General features: G+C 43.5%; 1 protein-coding gene across 1 annotated transcript in view; it reads left to right on the top strand.

Annotated features, from left to right (window-relative positions):
• The window catches only part of NEXMIF (neurite extension and migration factor), a 438,320-nt gene that overhangs the window by 336,998 nt on the left and 85,168 nt on the right, over positions 1-16,154 (top strand). Inside the window, exon 3 of the mRNA XM_058196855.1 lies at positions 2,986-3,130. The gene's annotated coding sequence lies outside the window, so the exon portion shown is untranslated. The remainder of the gene's footprint in view (positions 1-2,985; positions 3,131-16,154) is intronic.

Below are 16,154 nucleotides of genomic sequence, written 5' to 3'. Positions count from 1 at the left end.
CTTTACTGTTAGGTGCTTTGTTATTCTTGGTAACTAATCGTAAAAGTCAGAATCTATCTGTCATTGAGATATCTTCATTATTCATTCTACGGCTGATTGCTGTGCCTGTCATTGGCCCACTTTATATTTAATTTTAGTTTCATTTTTTCACTTTGCTCCTTGATTTTCCTTACGAAAGCTTCCAGATCTTTTGCATTTTCAGTTGAGTAGAGTCATCGGTATAAAGCAAATTATTATTGTTCCTTGAAACTCTTATGTAAAAATTTATATATAGAAGTATCAAAATCTGTTATATATATTTTGCTGTTGAATAATTGTTTTGTTCTCATTGTTCTTTTTCCTTTTTCCTTTTTCTTTTTTGTTTAATTAAGTCAAGCAAACAAAATGAACAATGAGAATATTGAAGAGGGTGTATACTGTAATTACTGTATGATTATGACTGTTTCTGTGTTGTATTTATTTCTGTCGGCAATATTATAAGTTATTTATTTATTCGTTCATTTTGATAAATTACATTTAAAATCTGGAATTCATCCAACTTAGAATGGTTTCCATAAATCTTTTATTTAGAAAGAAATGTGGAGCAAATCTGAAATTGAATTTAGTCTCAGAAGCCTTCCTTTAGGTGATATCTGATGTTCTCTAGATTTCTCAGTGATTGTATAGCTACACCTGATAATAGTTTATAGCTGACATTTAACTTTGAGAAACATAATATTTAGCAGGATTTGATAGGTAGCCTACAGAATCAGAACGTGACAGATAATATGGGAGGATATTTTAACATTTGACAATTTATTTCATGCTTGATAGCTGCTAAAATCAAAACAATCTGGAGCAGGGGTCTCCAACCTTGGCAACTTTAAGCCTGGCGGACTTCAACTCCCAGCATTCCCCAGCCAGCTTTGCTTTGCTGGCTGGGGAATTCTGGGAGTTGAAGTTCGCCAGGCATAAAGTTGCCAAGATTGGAGACCCCTGATCTAGAGAGGTACTTGTTTTCAGATGTCCAGGCGAAAAGAATTTACATTCAGAGAAAGAGAAATGTTTGAATCTGAAATTTTGTCTAATTTGGAAATCGCGTAAATATTCTCTTTGGCAGTTCTGGTGAGGGACCTGGCTTTTCAAACTTCAGGATAGTAAACGTCTACAAGTGCAGTGTGAATACGAGCCAAAAAAAGGAGAAAAGCCAGGGAAGACACTGCAGTTGTGGTGAAAAAACAATTAGCAATTGTATTCCAGAAGACTGTCCTGACTAACTGGAGAACATTTGGCAGAAACTCTCGGCCTAGTCAAGAGGCTTATTGGAGATAATGTAGAATGGGAATCAGTCAGATTTCGTATAATAGCAGTTGGGCTATGGCCCCCAATCCCATCGTTCAGAAGACTCTTGGACCGTTAGGCTGAATATTGATCTGTTTTGGGCAAGAAACATGAGGATAAGAGAGAAGCTTAAGCATGCAAGTGAACAAGGAAAAATCACAGTTGTCCCCTTTTGGAAGGAGATCATAGAACCATGGGGATGGGAGGAACCTTGGAGATCTTAGAACATATAGAATAATAGATGGCCTTCAGAGGTCTTCTAGTCCTTATATCATTTTAGACAAATGGTTGTTGTTGTGTCTTGTCCGCTCTCACCGCAGCCGGGGTCTGCTTATCTGCTCCCGAACACGGAGGAATGTATGCCTCCCGGCCCCAGTCCTGGCTCCATGCCCAGACAAACTGCAGAGGAGGGAGCATCCCCCGGCCCCAGCCCTGGCTCCATGCCCAAGCAGCCTGCAGAGGAGGGAGCACCCCCCGGCCCCAGCCCTGGCTCCATGCCCAGGCAAACGGAGCAGCTAGACCCCTCCCCCTCCTCCACAGCATGTGAGCCTGAGGAAAGTTTACTTCCAACAGCTGCTGATTGGAGTGACCCTCGCATCAGAAGACTGGATAGGCGGAGGCAACAGAAGGAAGGGAGGGGCAGGCCTTAATGAGTGCTGAGTCATGGAGCCACACCCCATGGCCTATATAAAGGATCTGCTTTCTGGCAGTCTCTGAGTCAGGCAAAGTCGAACTTATCTTGCTGAAGTCACTTACTGGTCTCCTGCCTGCTCTGAGGACTTTGCTAGGACTTTGGGCAGAGCTGCAGAGGCAAGCCTGATTCGGATTTCCCTGACCCGGCCGTCAGCGGAGGAGTGGGACACGACCGTTGTCCAGTCTCTTTTTGAAAGCCTTCAGTGATGGAGCACCCACAACTTCTGAAGGCAAGCCTGGTTGGTTGATTGTTCTCACCATTAGGAAATTATCCTTAGTTCTAGGTTGCTTCTCCTGTTGGTTAGTTTCCAACCATTGTTGTTTTTGTCTTGCCCATTGATAGCTTTGGTCTTCTAGTCCAAGCCAATGGCAGGAGATCTTATATCATCCCAGACAAATGGTTGTCCAATCTTTTCTTGAAAACCTCCAGCAATGGTGAATCCACAATTAAATGATAAATGAGAAAACGAGAAGTCCTGGCTCTGCCAGGTCAAGCCCCACGCCTTTGTGCCCTCATCTTCCTGTTTGCACTTTTCATTGAATCATCTTCCAAAACTGTTGCTCACCAGCCTTATAGGATACGTTTTGTGAACTCCTTGGAGCAAATGACCAATTTTCTGACTGAATGAATTTGTGTAGGCAGTTATATCCTACTTTTTCCCCCAAGTGTGAAAGAACTGTAGTTTCTGGTATCAGCTTATTCTATGTTCTAAATGCTGAACATGGACCATATTCTTAAAACCCCACCCCAAAATCACAAGGCCCTTTCATAGAGAATATTTTTACAGTTTCTTTGCTGTCTGCCTCTTGTGGTATTCCTGAGAGTTTGTGAATAACTGAAGGATGCAGTCTTTGAATATGGGTGCATGAACAGCAGGAGATCCTTATGTAGATGCCACTAATTTAATTTAACTTGCTATATAAGCAGAGAAAGGGCAATTTTCCACTAATTCACTTGCCTTTATTCTACAGTCTCCTTCAATGTCCTACATCAATAATTGAAAACGCTTCTGATCTTCTCTTGGACTTGCACTGGGGAACACAAACTTGGGAAGAGAGGAATCTGCACAACAGCTTGTGACAAAAGAAGAAAATGGTGCTGAAATAATCTTAAAAGGTAAGCAAAAGGAAAGTTTGTTTCCTGTTGAAATGGCTGGGCAAGAATTGTTGATGAAGTGAGGAAAAGTCCATCCTCAAAGTTGGTGGGAACCTTTGCTCAGCAAAACCCATCCATCCTTTGAGAAGTGAGAAGTCAGGATGGTTGCCCTCCATCAGTCAAAGAGTTCTCCTGAATTCTTGTGGAGCGATTGGGATGGGTGGCACACTTGGGTCTGCATTATGATTGCCCACATCTGTCTCCAGAACTGGGAGATTGTAATTGGAAGGAATGACTCGATTGTACAACGGGAGTTCTTGTATCTGTCTTGGAAGCCTCTCAGTAGGCATTCTGCCTCGTGCTCAGAGGAAATATGAACCAACCGTAGCAACAAAGGCCATTTTATTTGAATTGTCCAGTTTGAACCGATTTCTGAACTGATGGACTTGAGGGCACTTACTTTTTGCAAAAAGGTGTCATTGAGAAAGTCCCAACGATGCTTTTTCCAAAAGGAAACTGAGCTTTCTTGGTTTTGTTCTTTGAAAACGTTTCACTTTTCATCCAAGAAACTGAAGAACCTTGTTGGATGAGAAGAGAAATATTTTCAAGGAAAAAAACCAAGAAAGTCCAGCCTGATCATCTCCTACAGCACTTTTGGGACAACCATAACCTGGATGGTTGAGAACTAAGTCATTAAGACAATCAAGTACGTTTTGGCCTTTCCTTAGAAGGGTCCTGTGCATGATCAGATTTGGTCTTCTCCAGCTACAGGTTTAGGTATCTCAACATGTCAGATTGATGAGAAGCAGAGAGGTTGCCTTCCTTCTTGCAAAACTTGACCAGTTGGAATTTCCTGCAGAGTTTCAGGGGGAAACTATTCCCAGAACAAAGCAAAACTTTGTTGCTCAAACTATGTTCTCCTTTCACCTTGGTTAATATTCACACATTCGCTGTTCTTCCTGAGTGGAGGAGCTTTCAAGATACAGAACATTTTACTTCTCCCTTTGGCCTTCAGCTTGCTTGGTTAGCCAACTTGTGTTTAATTATATTTGCATTTAAGATACAGCTAATCCTCCTCCCCCCATTTCCAGCTGTTCTTTCTTATTACCAGCTATCCTGAATTTTGAAAGTAGCTAATAAATGCTTTTAATGATAGTAAAATCTCTCTTGAATGTTCCCTATATTTTTATTTTTGTATCCTTGGGTAAATGTTGTGCAGATTTTGGTCAGTATTGCTTTGATACAGCTTTGTTTGTGCCCATATGTCTCTTTGCAGTATTTATTGGCCTCCGTTCGGTTTCAGCTGCTTCTGTATTCATTCTTGCCAAACCCGCTTACCTTGCTTGTGTGACATATGCCGATACTGGTTGATGCTCAGTGTTTTGGCCAATGTTTCTGGCTTTGTCAAATATTAAGAGCTTTTTTTTTGGTAGTGTTTTCTCATGAATGGATTGGCGTTGAGAGGCCTCTTTCATTTTTGTTCCTAAGCTGGAAGGGATAAAATAATAATGCTGAAAGTCAAGATATGATTAGCGAAGAAATATAATTAATGAATTGACCCTCTTCTGGTGTGCCATCTGCAGCGTGGATTCTGATACCAAAATATTGTTTTTGTATCTTTGTAGGGCATTCTGTTCTACTTACTTTGATGACAGGAGGAAAATCAAGTGCTTGCTTCCTGGGATTCTATAAATTCAGGCATGACATGATGTTCCTGCTGTTGCTGGGCAAATAGGCACTTTTCCCTTGATGCACTGAGAGCTTTAACAGTCAATTGTACTTTCTAGTGTGTTTGATTATAAACCACCCAGAGAGCTTCAGATATTCGGCATTAAAAATAATTAAATAAATAAGCTTGAATAAACAAGTTGGTTGGCTGATCCATCATCCTCTTCCTCATCATTTTAACAGATTAACAGAGTTGGAAGGGACCTTGTAGGTCATCTAGTCCAACCCCCTAACCAAGCAGGAGACCCTACACCATTTCTGACAGGTGGCAGTCCAGTCTCTTCTTGAAAGCTTCCACCGATAAAACTCCCACAACTTCTGAAGTCAATTTCTGTTCCATGGGTTGATTGCTCTCATTGTCAGAAAATGTCTCCTTATTTCCAGGTTGAATCTGTCCTTGATCAGTTTCCATCCATTGCTCCTTCTCTGGCCTTCGGAAAATAGCTTGACCCCTTCCTCCTCTCTGTGGCAGCCCCTCAAATATTGGAACACTGCTATCCTGTCTTTTCACTAGACTAGGCATATTCAATTCCAGCAACCGTTCTTCATTTTTTTAGCCTCCAGTCCCCTAATCATCCTGGTTGCTCTTCTCTACACTCTTTCTAGAGCAGGGGTGTCAAAGTCAAGGCCTAGCCCATGGGGTGCTTAGATCTGGCCCACAGGGCCATCCTGGAAACAGCAACGGACCGGCCCACGTGCCTCTGCCCGTGAAAACAGAGCTCACAAGGGCCAAGCACAGCCCTCCTGCAGAGGCCATCACAGCTGAAAACGGAGCTCAGAAGCCCATTTCCATGGCAGAGCGCTCGGGCCACCACATGTGCCGCTCCAACACGAGTGACGTCATGCTGGCCCTGGCTCCCCTGGCCCCCCAAGGTCAAACACAGTGATGTTGTCACTAGGTCTCTTTCATGGATGCTTTTGATCAAGTGGGATCAATTCTATGACTGCCTTAGTCCATCTGTCATCAGTTTTTCTTGCCATGTGACCGGCCCATTTCCATTTCAGTTCTTTTACTCTCTTGACGATATCATATACTGTCACTTGTTCTCTCATCCATGTGCAGGTCTTTCTATCTTGTCTTGTGATGCCAAGCATGTTTCTTTCCATGGCTCTTTGCACCACTCGTAGCTCTTGTGAGGTTAGCGTTTGAAAGTACATTGAAAGAATGGCTGATTATTGGGTAATAAATATTTGATAGTACGTATAGGGTAGTCAAGAGGTGGGGTGGTACAATGGCTCAGTGGTTAAAGCTGCTGAGCTTGTCACCTGGAGAGCTGACAGCCCGGGTTCGAGACCCGAGTACTATACAACAGGGTGAGCTCCCATTGCTTGCTCCAGCTCCTGCCCACCTAGCAGTTCAAAAGCATGCAAACGCAAGTAGATCAATAGGTACCACTTTGGTGGGAAGACAACAGTGTTCCGTGCGCCTTGGTGTACAGTCATGCTGGCCACTTGACCACAGATAATGTTTTTGGACAATGCTGGCTGTCTCAGCTAAGAAACTGGAGATGAGCATCACACCCTGGAGTCAGTCATGACTGGAAAAGGAAATCTTTATCTTTATAAAATAGCCCTTGGCTTGTGAGCATAATTGGGACTAGAAACTCAATTAGGGTTATAAGTTGAGGCTTCCATATGACCGGAAGTAATTTTATGGTCTTTTTCATGGCAGTCAGTAGGCAAATGCTATGGACATTAAGTGAACTGATTCATTTGAATGGGCATTTCTTGTCAAAAACTGGCAAAATACATCACGAATCATAGTCACGTTGTGACTGCGGAGTGCTGCAACCAGTCATAAAGCTGACCCAACCCGCAATGTGACCTTGAGACTGCAGGGGGCGCAGTGTGACCATTTACAAAAATCACAAAACACCCATCCTGTGGCTGTTATAAATCTGAGCAGCAATAACTGCTTGTAAATTGAGGGACTATCTGTAGTTAATTTGCAGATTCTCAGTGTGTTTGTTCCCAATATTTATATCCTGTCCCATCTGCAAGTAACAATAAGATAAAACATGACATACCAAAATGCACATGAATAGTCCTGTTCAGGGTTCTCCCCTCTTTGTGAAGTTCATAGGCTGTGGACCAGGCATCAGGTCTTCTCGGTGGTGGCCCCCACTCTTTGGAACACCCTTCCTCCAAGATCTGCTTGACCTCAACTTTGCTTACGTTTCACAAACATGTTAGGGCCACATTGTCTGCGCATGCTTTTGGCCATTATCTGTCCTTAGAGATCTTGCGAATGGCTTGTTAACTTCTTCATGGGGTGTGGGTAGAATTTAGCAGGTTATTAGTGGAAACAGACAGACAAGAGCAATCCAGTCTGAGCAGACATCCAGAAATTTTAGACAGAGGCTGCTGGCAACAAGATGGGCAGTACTTCAGCAGCAGCCTTAGGTCCTTGCTACAGTCCACTTCCACTCCAAAGTCCAGTGAACTAATCTTAGATTAACAGCTAGCATCAGTCCCATGTTGGGGGTGGTGGGGGGAGAGAATCATTACAGAGGTTTTAAATAAAAGAGGCAGCTCTTGCTCCTTGGGCTAGAAATCAAAGGGTGCTGCTTTTAAGGTTTAAAATGCAAAGAAGGGATCACTTGGGCTCTTTTACAGCTGCCGCAAGCCACAGCTGGCAAACTCAACCACATTGATTGCACACGCTCAGAAACTCTCCTGCTGCACCCAGTAGCCATGTGCCAATTAAACTTCTCTGAAATCTGCTTGTTTCCAGTAAAAAGCTTTTGCATTCAGGGCTGAAGTGTCCTTTTTCCACAGCTATATTTTCCAAAGCCTTCTGGCTGAATGGAGACTTCAGAATAGCTTATCCTCTTCCACCTCCTTCTGGTTCCTCACCATGCCCCACCCTACCTCAGCCTGCGTCCCAAAAGACAAGAACATTTAGGTTAGTTTATATAACCTAAATATATATTAGTTTTTATATAACTTTATTGATTTTCAAAAGCAGAACATTAAAACAATAAACAGACAAAAAGAGGGTTGAGAAAGAAAGAAAATCAAGAAGGAAAGAAGATAGGAGTTCCAAAAGAAAAGAAAAAAGCAAGAAAGTTAGAAAAAGAATGAATGAAGGCGAATGTATGTGTCCCAGGAACCAATGTTGGGTTGGCCACTGGGACCAGAGGTTTTGTCTTCTGAGCTTTCGGATTCGTGCTGGAGTCCATCTTCAGGGAACTTCTCTCTAGCAGTGTGTGGGCAGCTACTAAGACTGTTGGTCGAGCAGGTAAAAAAACAGCCGGGGAAGTGATCGAAGTTTGGGAAACGGGCCCCTCATCAGCCAACAGGAGTGCTGATTTACCACCAGCCTATCAAGTACTTAGAAGGCGAGGGCTGGGCAGCACAAGGAAGCAACAGCCGATGTCTTAAAAGCCAGCCATCAACACACCACAATCAAGATCGAAAAAGCCACATACAACACAAGCATTATAAAAATACCACACAGAGAACAGCACACAATCTGCTAGAGAGAAGTTCCCTGGAGACAGGCTCCAGCATGAGTCCGAAAGCTCGGAAGACAAAACCTCCAGTGGTCCCAGAAACCGACTCAGATTGAATCCTGCAGGGAAAAAAATGGCTTATGACTTTCTTTGATATAGATGCAAATTTTAGAACTGCATCTTAATTCTTAGTCTAATGTTAATGTTTGTTTGCACTATTTCTCTAATCTCATATAATTCTAATCTTTAGCTCCCAAAATTTACATTTTCATTTCTTTTGATTTCAATCCAAAAATCTTTTCCAAGAAGAAATAAAATTAGTCAACATTTTTTTAAAATCCGAGCTGTCAATTTCACCAACTTCACCAATCACCAAACGATTGTAAGTCAAGGACTACCCATACCTGTGGACCCAGCTATGCTTTTAAAAAGCTTGATTTATTCATAAATGTACTTCAGTAATCTAGAGAATCTTTTAACTACGAACAGAGTACTGAGACTTCACTTCTATAAGATCCACCCCAAGTTGTATTCCTGGATTCATTCTATGACTTCAAACAACTCAGGGTCTCTGGTCAAGGATTTAGCCCAGTGTGGATATTGTAAAGCAGGAAGGGGGGGTAACTTCAGATTTCTTGCTGACATGTGGCTTTCCTTCCCCTTTTTGCAATTTCTAGAATTTCTCCAAATTGGCCAGAACACTTTAGAACACTTTCAATAGAATCCAGACAATCAAGTAAAAAAGAGAAATCCTAAGAGATTCTGGGACCAAATAAGAAAGTGATTTAAGTGTAGAGTTAGTTAAGATCCGAAGAGTCCATCGGACCCAAAGTTGGAAGGACCTCTGAAGCGAAGGAATCTGGCCTTTGAACATCTTGCTTGAAGGGAAGGCTGCTGTCTTTCCAGGTTCTACATTCTACTCTTAATATTGTTGTTGGTTTTTTTGTCGTTAAAAAAAAAATCATTTAGTATATGGCAGTGATCTAGGACAGGGGTCTCCAACCTTGGCAACTTGAAGACTTGTGGACTTCAGCTCCCAGAGTTCCTCAGCCAGCTTTGCATTGCTGGCTGAGGAATTCTGGGAGTTGGAGTCCATGAGTCTTCAAATTGCCAAGGTTGGAGACCCCTGGTCTAGGAGACGCTTCCCAGAGTCTATCTGATAGTAGCGTGAAGCAAAGGAGAATGTCAACAACAGCAGTCTCTCTGTTGACTCCACATACATTTTTAGAAAATAAAAATGGCAACAGGCATCTCCTTCTGTTGTTTAGAAATGTGCCTATTTTCTGGGTGTGGGTGGGGGAAAGGAGTGTAGTAGGATGTATCTAGGTTGGTGTGGGGCAACTTTGCCATTGTGATAGTAGAAGGTTATGGGTTGGCACTCTGGCCTCCACATTTACAGATCAGGAAGGAGCTGTGATATCTGCAGTTGAGCTACTGGCCTACGAACCAGGAGACCATGAGTTAGACGCCTTGGCCATCTTCTGTGAGTTAGCCACACAAGATTAGCAAGCCAGTCAGTGTCTGTCTGTCTGTCTCTTTTTCTCTCTCTCTCATTTCAACCCACTTCACAGCATTGTTGTGGAGACAATAGGAAGCAAGAACGTTATGTACAGAATGCTACTTTGAGTTGCACAAAATGAAGATGGGAAACAAATCTAACACATAATTAACTGTTTACAATCAGGATGGAAATACTGATAGTCCTCGACTTACAACAGTTCATTTAGTGACCATTCGAAGTTACAACAGCAATGAAAAAAAGTAACCTATGACAATTTTTCACATTTATGACCATTGCAGCATTCCCCTGGTCCTGTGATCAAAATTCAGATGCTTGTCAACAGACTCATATTTATGGCGGTTGCAGTGTCCTGGGGGGGGGTCATGTGATCACCTTGGCAACCTTCTGACAAGCAAAGTCAATGGGGAAGCCAGATTCACTTAACAACTGTACTAATTTAACAACTGCAATGATTCACTCAACAACTATTGCAAGAAAGGTTGCAAAATAGAACAAAACTCACTTAACAAATGTCTCAGCAATAGAAATTTTGCAGTCATAAGTTGAGAACTATCTATAGGAAATTCCTAATGGAATGGAATTAGGCAGTTCTGTATGACCCTTGCTTCTTCTCACTGAAATTTCATGGAATTTAAAATGTGGTGGGAAAGGCTTGCTGTGGTGGCTTAACAGGGGTGTGGGGTATGGATGGACTACAGTGAAGTGGCATTTCCCAAGAAGGAGGGAGCACATTCCAAAGAAGCGGGACAAGACAAAAGGCAGCCCAGAGTTTAAGAGGAGACAGAGGGAAAGAGTCAGGAGCTGTGGTGGCGTATTGCAGGCTAACTCAGGTCACTGCCAGCAGTTCGATCCTGACGGGCTCAAGATTGACTCAGTCTTCCATCCTTCTAAGGTCGCTAAAATGAGGATCCAGATTGTTGGGGGCAAGAGGCTGACTCTGTAAACCACTTAGAGAGAGCAGTAAAGCACCGTGAAGTGGTATATACAGGTAAGTCTAAGTGCTATTGCTAAGTGCTGTAGCCACTCCCTAGAATCTCTCAGCATGTAACTGTTGGAGTGAGAATAGTGAAGGTTTAATCTGGCAAGATTCTGTCTGTTGGAATGAGCAGATACAGAACTGAATTTTGGCTGGATTTTTCTATGTTGTTCTTGGGCTGGGCCTGGAACTTGTGGAAATTTAGAGAGACCCAAAGTTTGGAAAACACCTGTGAACCACTAATAATGTGGCTGGCTCGGTTGTACAACCAACCTGCTTCAGTATTATCAATTGACCAGAAAAATTCATCTCCCATCTGCTAGTTCTATAAAACTAACAATTTGGCTCATTCTGTGGAACCTGTGATATGAAAAGATCTGACTTCACTACCTTGAGTGCTGTTAGGTTCAATTACTCATTTGACTGACAGCGGGGGTCTATATCTTTATTAGGGCTAGTGCAGCGGTGCAGAGAATTTCTCCTTCCAGCAATTCAGCGTCCGTTTGATGAAAGAGAATTTGCTTTTGGAATTTCTTTCAAAGGAGAATATCATCTTGGTGATGTGGTTCAGTTCTCACGTGGTGCATTGAGTTTTGGGGGAGCTTTCTCCTGCTTTAACACTTCCTTCAAATGGTGTTCTTAAGACATCTTTTCATCAACTAGTAAACAGAAGCAACAGTGGTTCGAGTGCTTGGGATGCTGGGCAAGAGGTTAGCAAGCCTGCATTCGAGACCCGAGAGCCGCCGTGGGGAAGAGTGGAGCTCTTGTCCCTCACTCCAGCTCCTGCCGGGGACCTGAAAGGAGCCCTCAACTGCATCATAGCTTCCACCACCATCAGCAATGGTGACTTCACCGGCTAATCCTTTCCATCCAGAAGCACCTCAGTGCTTCTGATTCAAAAAATTAAAATAAAAATCAATTAATGAAGCCAGTTAGGGCATGGCTGCCTGGGGAATTCTGGGAGATGAAGTCCCTACGTCTTAAATTGCCAAGATTGGGGAACCTTGAGCCAGGGACTGTGGCACAGTTGGGGCTTTGTGGAAATGTGGGTGCTTCTTCCATTTCTCCGAATCTCATTTCTCCAGGCATTACCAGAGTTTTGTTGAAGTGTCTTAAGCCTTTTCTAGGCTTTCCAGACTTTTCTTGTCTTTCCTTCTCATAACGAGGAACTATGTGACCCATTTTGGCTAGCTATAGTTGGAAGTTGTGGCCCAAGAGCCACAAGCAACTGGGAGGCTAAGAATGACACAACCATGGTTAGAAAGGTGATTTGGAGCTCATTCCATAATCACCTGACTTAGAAAGGGGAGTGCATGAGAGAGGTGCCTTCTGCGGTGAAGGGAAGAAGAACGTTGATGCCGCTGGAGTTGAGGGGCAAAGCAGCTGTTTTTTGTGAGAATGGTCAGAGTTCCATCTCTGACATTTCCAGGTAAGAACTGGGCTGCAGACCCCAAATCTGAAAGCTTGGGAAACTGCATTCACTTAGTTTAGAGAGCGTTGAGAGCAAGAAATGCAAAAGCTTTCTGCATTACCTTTGTTATGTGCTAAAAAAGCACCTTCAGTGTATTTGCTTATTAACTACAGGCCTTCAAATTTAGGCAAGAATTTAAGTTCTTCCCCCTGCCTGCTTCTTTGGAAAAGCTCATGATTCACAAGCCCCTTGGATGGCTTCCATACCATTTTTGCTTTGGATTCTAAAGCAATCTGTCAGAAACGTTGAAAGGTGACAGGTTCTTGAATCCCAGCCATGCCAGAGTCTTTGCAGAAGAACCAGGCAGGAAGGGCTGGCTGCCAGGACTGCCTGCAAGGAGAGGTTAGAAAATCAAGTGATGGCCACAGCTGGGGGACCAAAGCCCTGCTCCCTTTTAACATGGATCCCAACTGTGGAGCTTTGGTGTTGATTTTTTTTTAATTCCCCCTCCACGGCAGCTGCTATCCTCCCTTCAGAGAGAATGCAACTTTCATTTGCATGTAAGCAGATAGTATGTTTTTGTTATGTAGCCTAGAGCGATGTTTCCCAGCCTGGCAACTTCTAGATATGTGGACTTCAACACCCAGGATTCTCATCAGTAGCCATTGGCTGTCTGGGGAAGATGGCAGGAAGGTTGCAAATGGCAATCATGAGGTTGCGAGGCATCGCAGCCAGGCATAAGTGCAAACCGGTTGCTAAGCACCCAGGTCGTGATCACACGATTGCAGAAGCGCTGGAATGACCAGAAGTTCAAGGACCAGTCGTAATCACATTTATTCAGAACCATTGTAACATGTTTCCCCAAAAATAAGACCCTGTCTTATATTTTTTTGAACCCTGAAATAAGCACTTGGACTTATTGCCATGCACTCAAAAGCCCGATTGGGCTTATTATCAGGGGATGTCTTATTTTGGGGGAAACAGGGTAAATTTGAATGTTCATTGAATAAAAATGGTCATAAGTCAAGGACTACCAATAATGGCCCTCTGGGGTCTTAAAAAGCAGGGTTGGTGCATATTGATATCAGCCGTAGAAGGACCAGGGGTGGCATGATAGCACTGTTCCAATATTTGAGGGACTCCTACAAAGACAAGGGGGTCAAACTATTCTCCAAAGCACCAAAAGGCAGGAAAAGAAACAATGGATGGAAACTAACCAAGGAGAGAAGCAATTTAGAACTCAAGAGAAATCTCTTAACAGTGAGAACAATTAACCAATGGAACAGCTTCAGAAGATGTGAGTGCTCCATTACTGGAGGCTTTCAAGAAGAGACTGGACAGCCATTTGTCTAAGATGGTATAGGGGTCTCCTGCTCAAGCAGGAGGTTGGATTAGAAGACCTCCAAGATCCCTTCCAACTCTATTATTATATGTTCTATGTTCACTCAAGCTAAACATTTTGCTCCCCTTTAAAAACAAAAGCAGATGGAAGTGGAGTACGAGTATAGATTCCAAAAATCAATTCCATACACTTCCCGCTTAAGGTCTAAATGATTAAGGAAGAGGGTGAAAACACTGTAAATCCCCCATGCATCAACTGCCTGTGGGCACCGGATACCCACCTCGAAGGATAAAGAAGGGTATGGTGCAAAATTGGTCCTTTCCCAGCAGATTCCAATTGACAGGCTTCCCATCTCAGTTGTTCTTCCATTGCCCTGTAAGATGAGCGGGGCAGGACCAAGGCGAGGAGAAGGATGCTTTGCTTCTGGCCATCCACCCAGGGAGAGCCGGCCCCAAAGAGAAGATTTGCACTGGTGAGTCTCTCACCACTGCATTGCACCAGCCCTCCCTCCGAAGTATTTTTAAACTGCTCAGCAGCTGTTCTGCCATTCAGTCGAAACATTTGCTTAGCACACAAGCCATGTGCTGGCAGGCGTAGCCCGGAAGGCAAAAGTCAAGTTGTACCTCTCTGGAGCATTTTATTTGCCCATCTGGGTTGGAATCCCTCTTGATCAGGTCTCCTTTGGAATGTGATTGAAACCTTTCCTGGAGGATTCTCAGCTTGTTTTCTTCAGAGGAAAAAGGGCTCTTTCCCATTTTCCCCAACAAAAGAGTAGAACTGTAACTGATGCAAAAATCTCAGATGCAGCACTGCGAAACGGTGCAATTCACCTTTTCCTTTTCCAACGAAGGGGTCTTTTCAGAGGCCAAGTAGGGTGATGATTGTATCCCACATGACCAGAGCAGTGAGGGGACAGTGGCTTTAAAGAGGGTTGGGCTACTGCTGGCACCCGGCCATGAGGGTAGTTCAGTCAAGAACGATGCTCTGAAAGGCCGGGGGTGGGGGGAAGTGTTCAGCCCGCGTGATGGCATGTGCAGAAAGACCTTGGAGATGGGTTGAAGAGAAGCTGCCTAGGAAATTAGGAATTAGAAAACTTAGAACTCCACCGACTCCGACATGACCTGTGTTTAACACACAGAATCATCTATTGCAATGTCCTTCCTGTTAAAGACTACTTCAGCTTCAATCGCAATAATACAAGAGCAAACAACAGATTCAAACTTAATGTTAACCGCTTCAATCTTGATTGTAGAAAATATGACTTTTGTAACAGAGTTGTTAACGCTTGGAACACACTACCTGACTCTGTGGTCTCTTCTCAAAATCCCAAAAACTTCAACCAAAAACTGTCTACCATTGACCTCACCCCATTCCTAAGGGGCGTGCATAAGTGCACAAAAGTGCCTGCCGTTCCTGTCCTATTGTTTTCCTTCATTATATATGCTTGTATATAATGTTGTGACAAATAAATAAAAAAATAATAATAAAATAAGATGGTCAGATTAGAGGGAGTGGAGTCTGCAGCTGCATAATAGATGGAGCAAGAGGCTCAGGAGGGACCCTCCCTAAGTGGATGGGCTGTAAAAGCAGGAGAACTTTACTTTCAGACTTGCAAGATTCTGTTAATGTAGCCTTACAATGAATTAGCCCATCTGAATAAGAAAATAATAAGAGTTGGAAGGGACCTTGGAGGTCTTCCAGTCCAACTCCCTATTGTACCTTGATGAAGGTATCTTTTCTGTTATGTACACTGAGAGCATTTGCACCAAGACAAATTCCTTGTGTGTCCAATCACACTCGGCCAATAAAAAAAATTCTATTCTATTCTATTCTATTCTATTCTATTCTATTCTATTCTATTCTATTCTATTCTATTCTATTCAAGCAGGAATCTCTATACCATTGCAGACAAGTGGCTGTCCAGCCTCTTCTTACAAACCTCCAGTGATGAAGCACCCTCAGACAAGCCGTTCCACCGGTTGATTGTTCTCACTGTTAGGAAGTTTCTCCTTAATTCCAGGGTGCTTCTCTCCTTAATTAGTTTCCATCCATTGCTTCTTGCTCTGCCTTCAGGTGCTTTGGAGAATAGGTTGACCCCCTCCCTCTTCTTTGCGGTAACCCCTCAAATATTGGAACACTGCTATCATGTCACCCCTATTTCTTCTTTCTACTAGACTAGACGTACCCAGTTCCTCCAAGTGTTCCAGCCAGTGGTGGGTTTCAAATTTTTTTACTATCAGTTCTGTGGGCGTGGCTTGGTGGGCGTGGCTTGGTGGGCATGGCAGGGGAAGGATACTGTAAAATCTCCGTTCCCACCCCACTCCAGGGGAAGGTTACTGCAAAATCCCCATTTCCTCCCAATCAGCTGGGACTCAGGAGGCAGAGAATAGATGGGGGCGGGGCCAGTCAGAATTTTTATTACCTGTTCTGTGGGCGTGGCTTGGTGGGCGTGGCATGACTTGGTGGGCGTGGCTTGGTGGGCGTGGCAGGGGAAGGATACTGTAAAATCTCCATTTCCTCCCCACTCCAGGGGAAGGATACTGCAAAATCCCCATTTCCTCCCAATCAGCTGGGACTCGGGAGGCAGAGAATAGAAGGGGGCGGGGCCAGT

The sequence above is a fragment of the Ahaetulla prasina genome, chromosome 11 (genome assembly GCF_028640845.1).
Source record: "Ahaetulla prasina isolate Xishuangbanna chromosome 11, ASM2864084v1, whole genome shotgun sequence".
NCBI lineage: Eukaryota > Metazoa > Chordata > Lepidosauria > Squamata > Colubridae > Ahaetulla > Ahaetulla prasina.
Note: the sequence above shows the minus strand (reverse complement) of the source record. Positions and strands in the feature narration are given on the sequence as shown.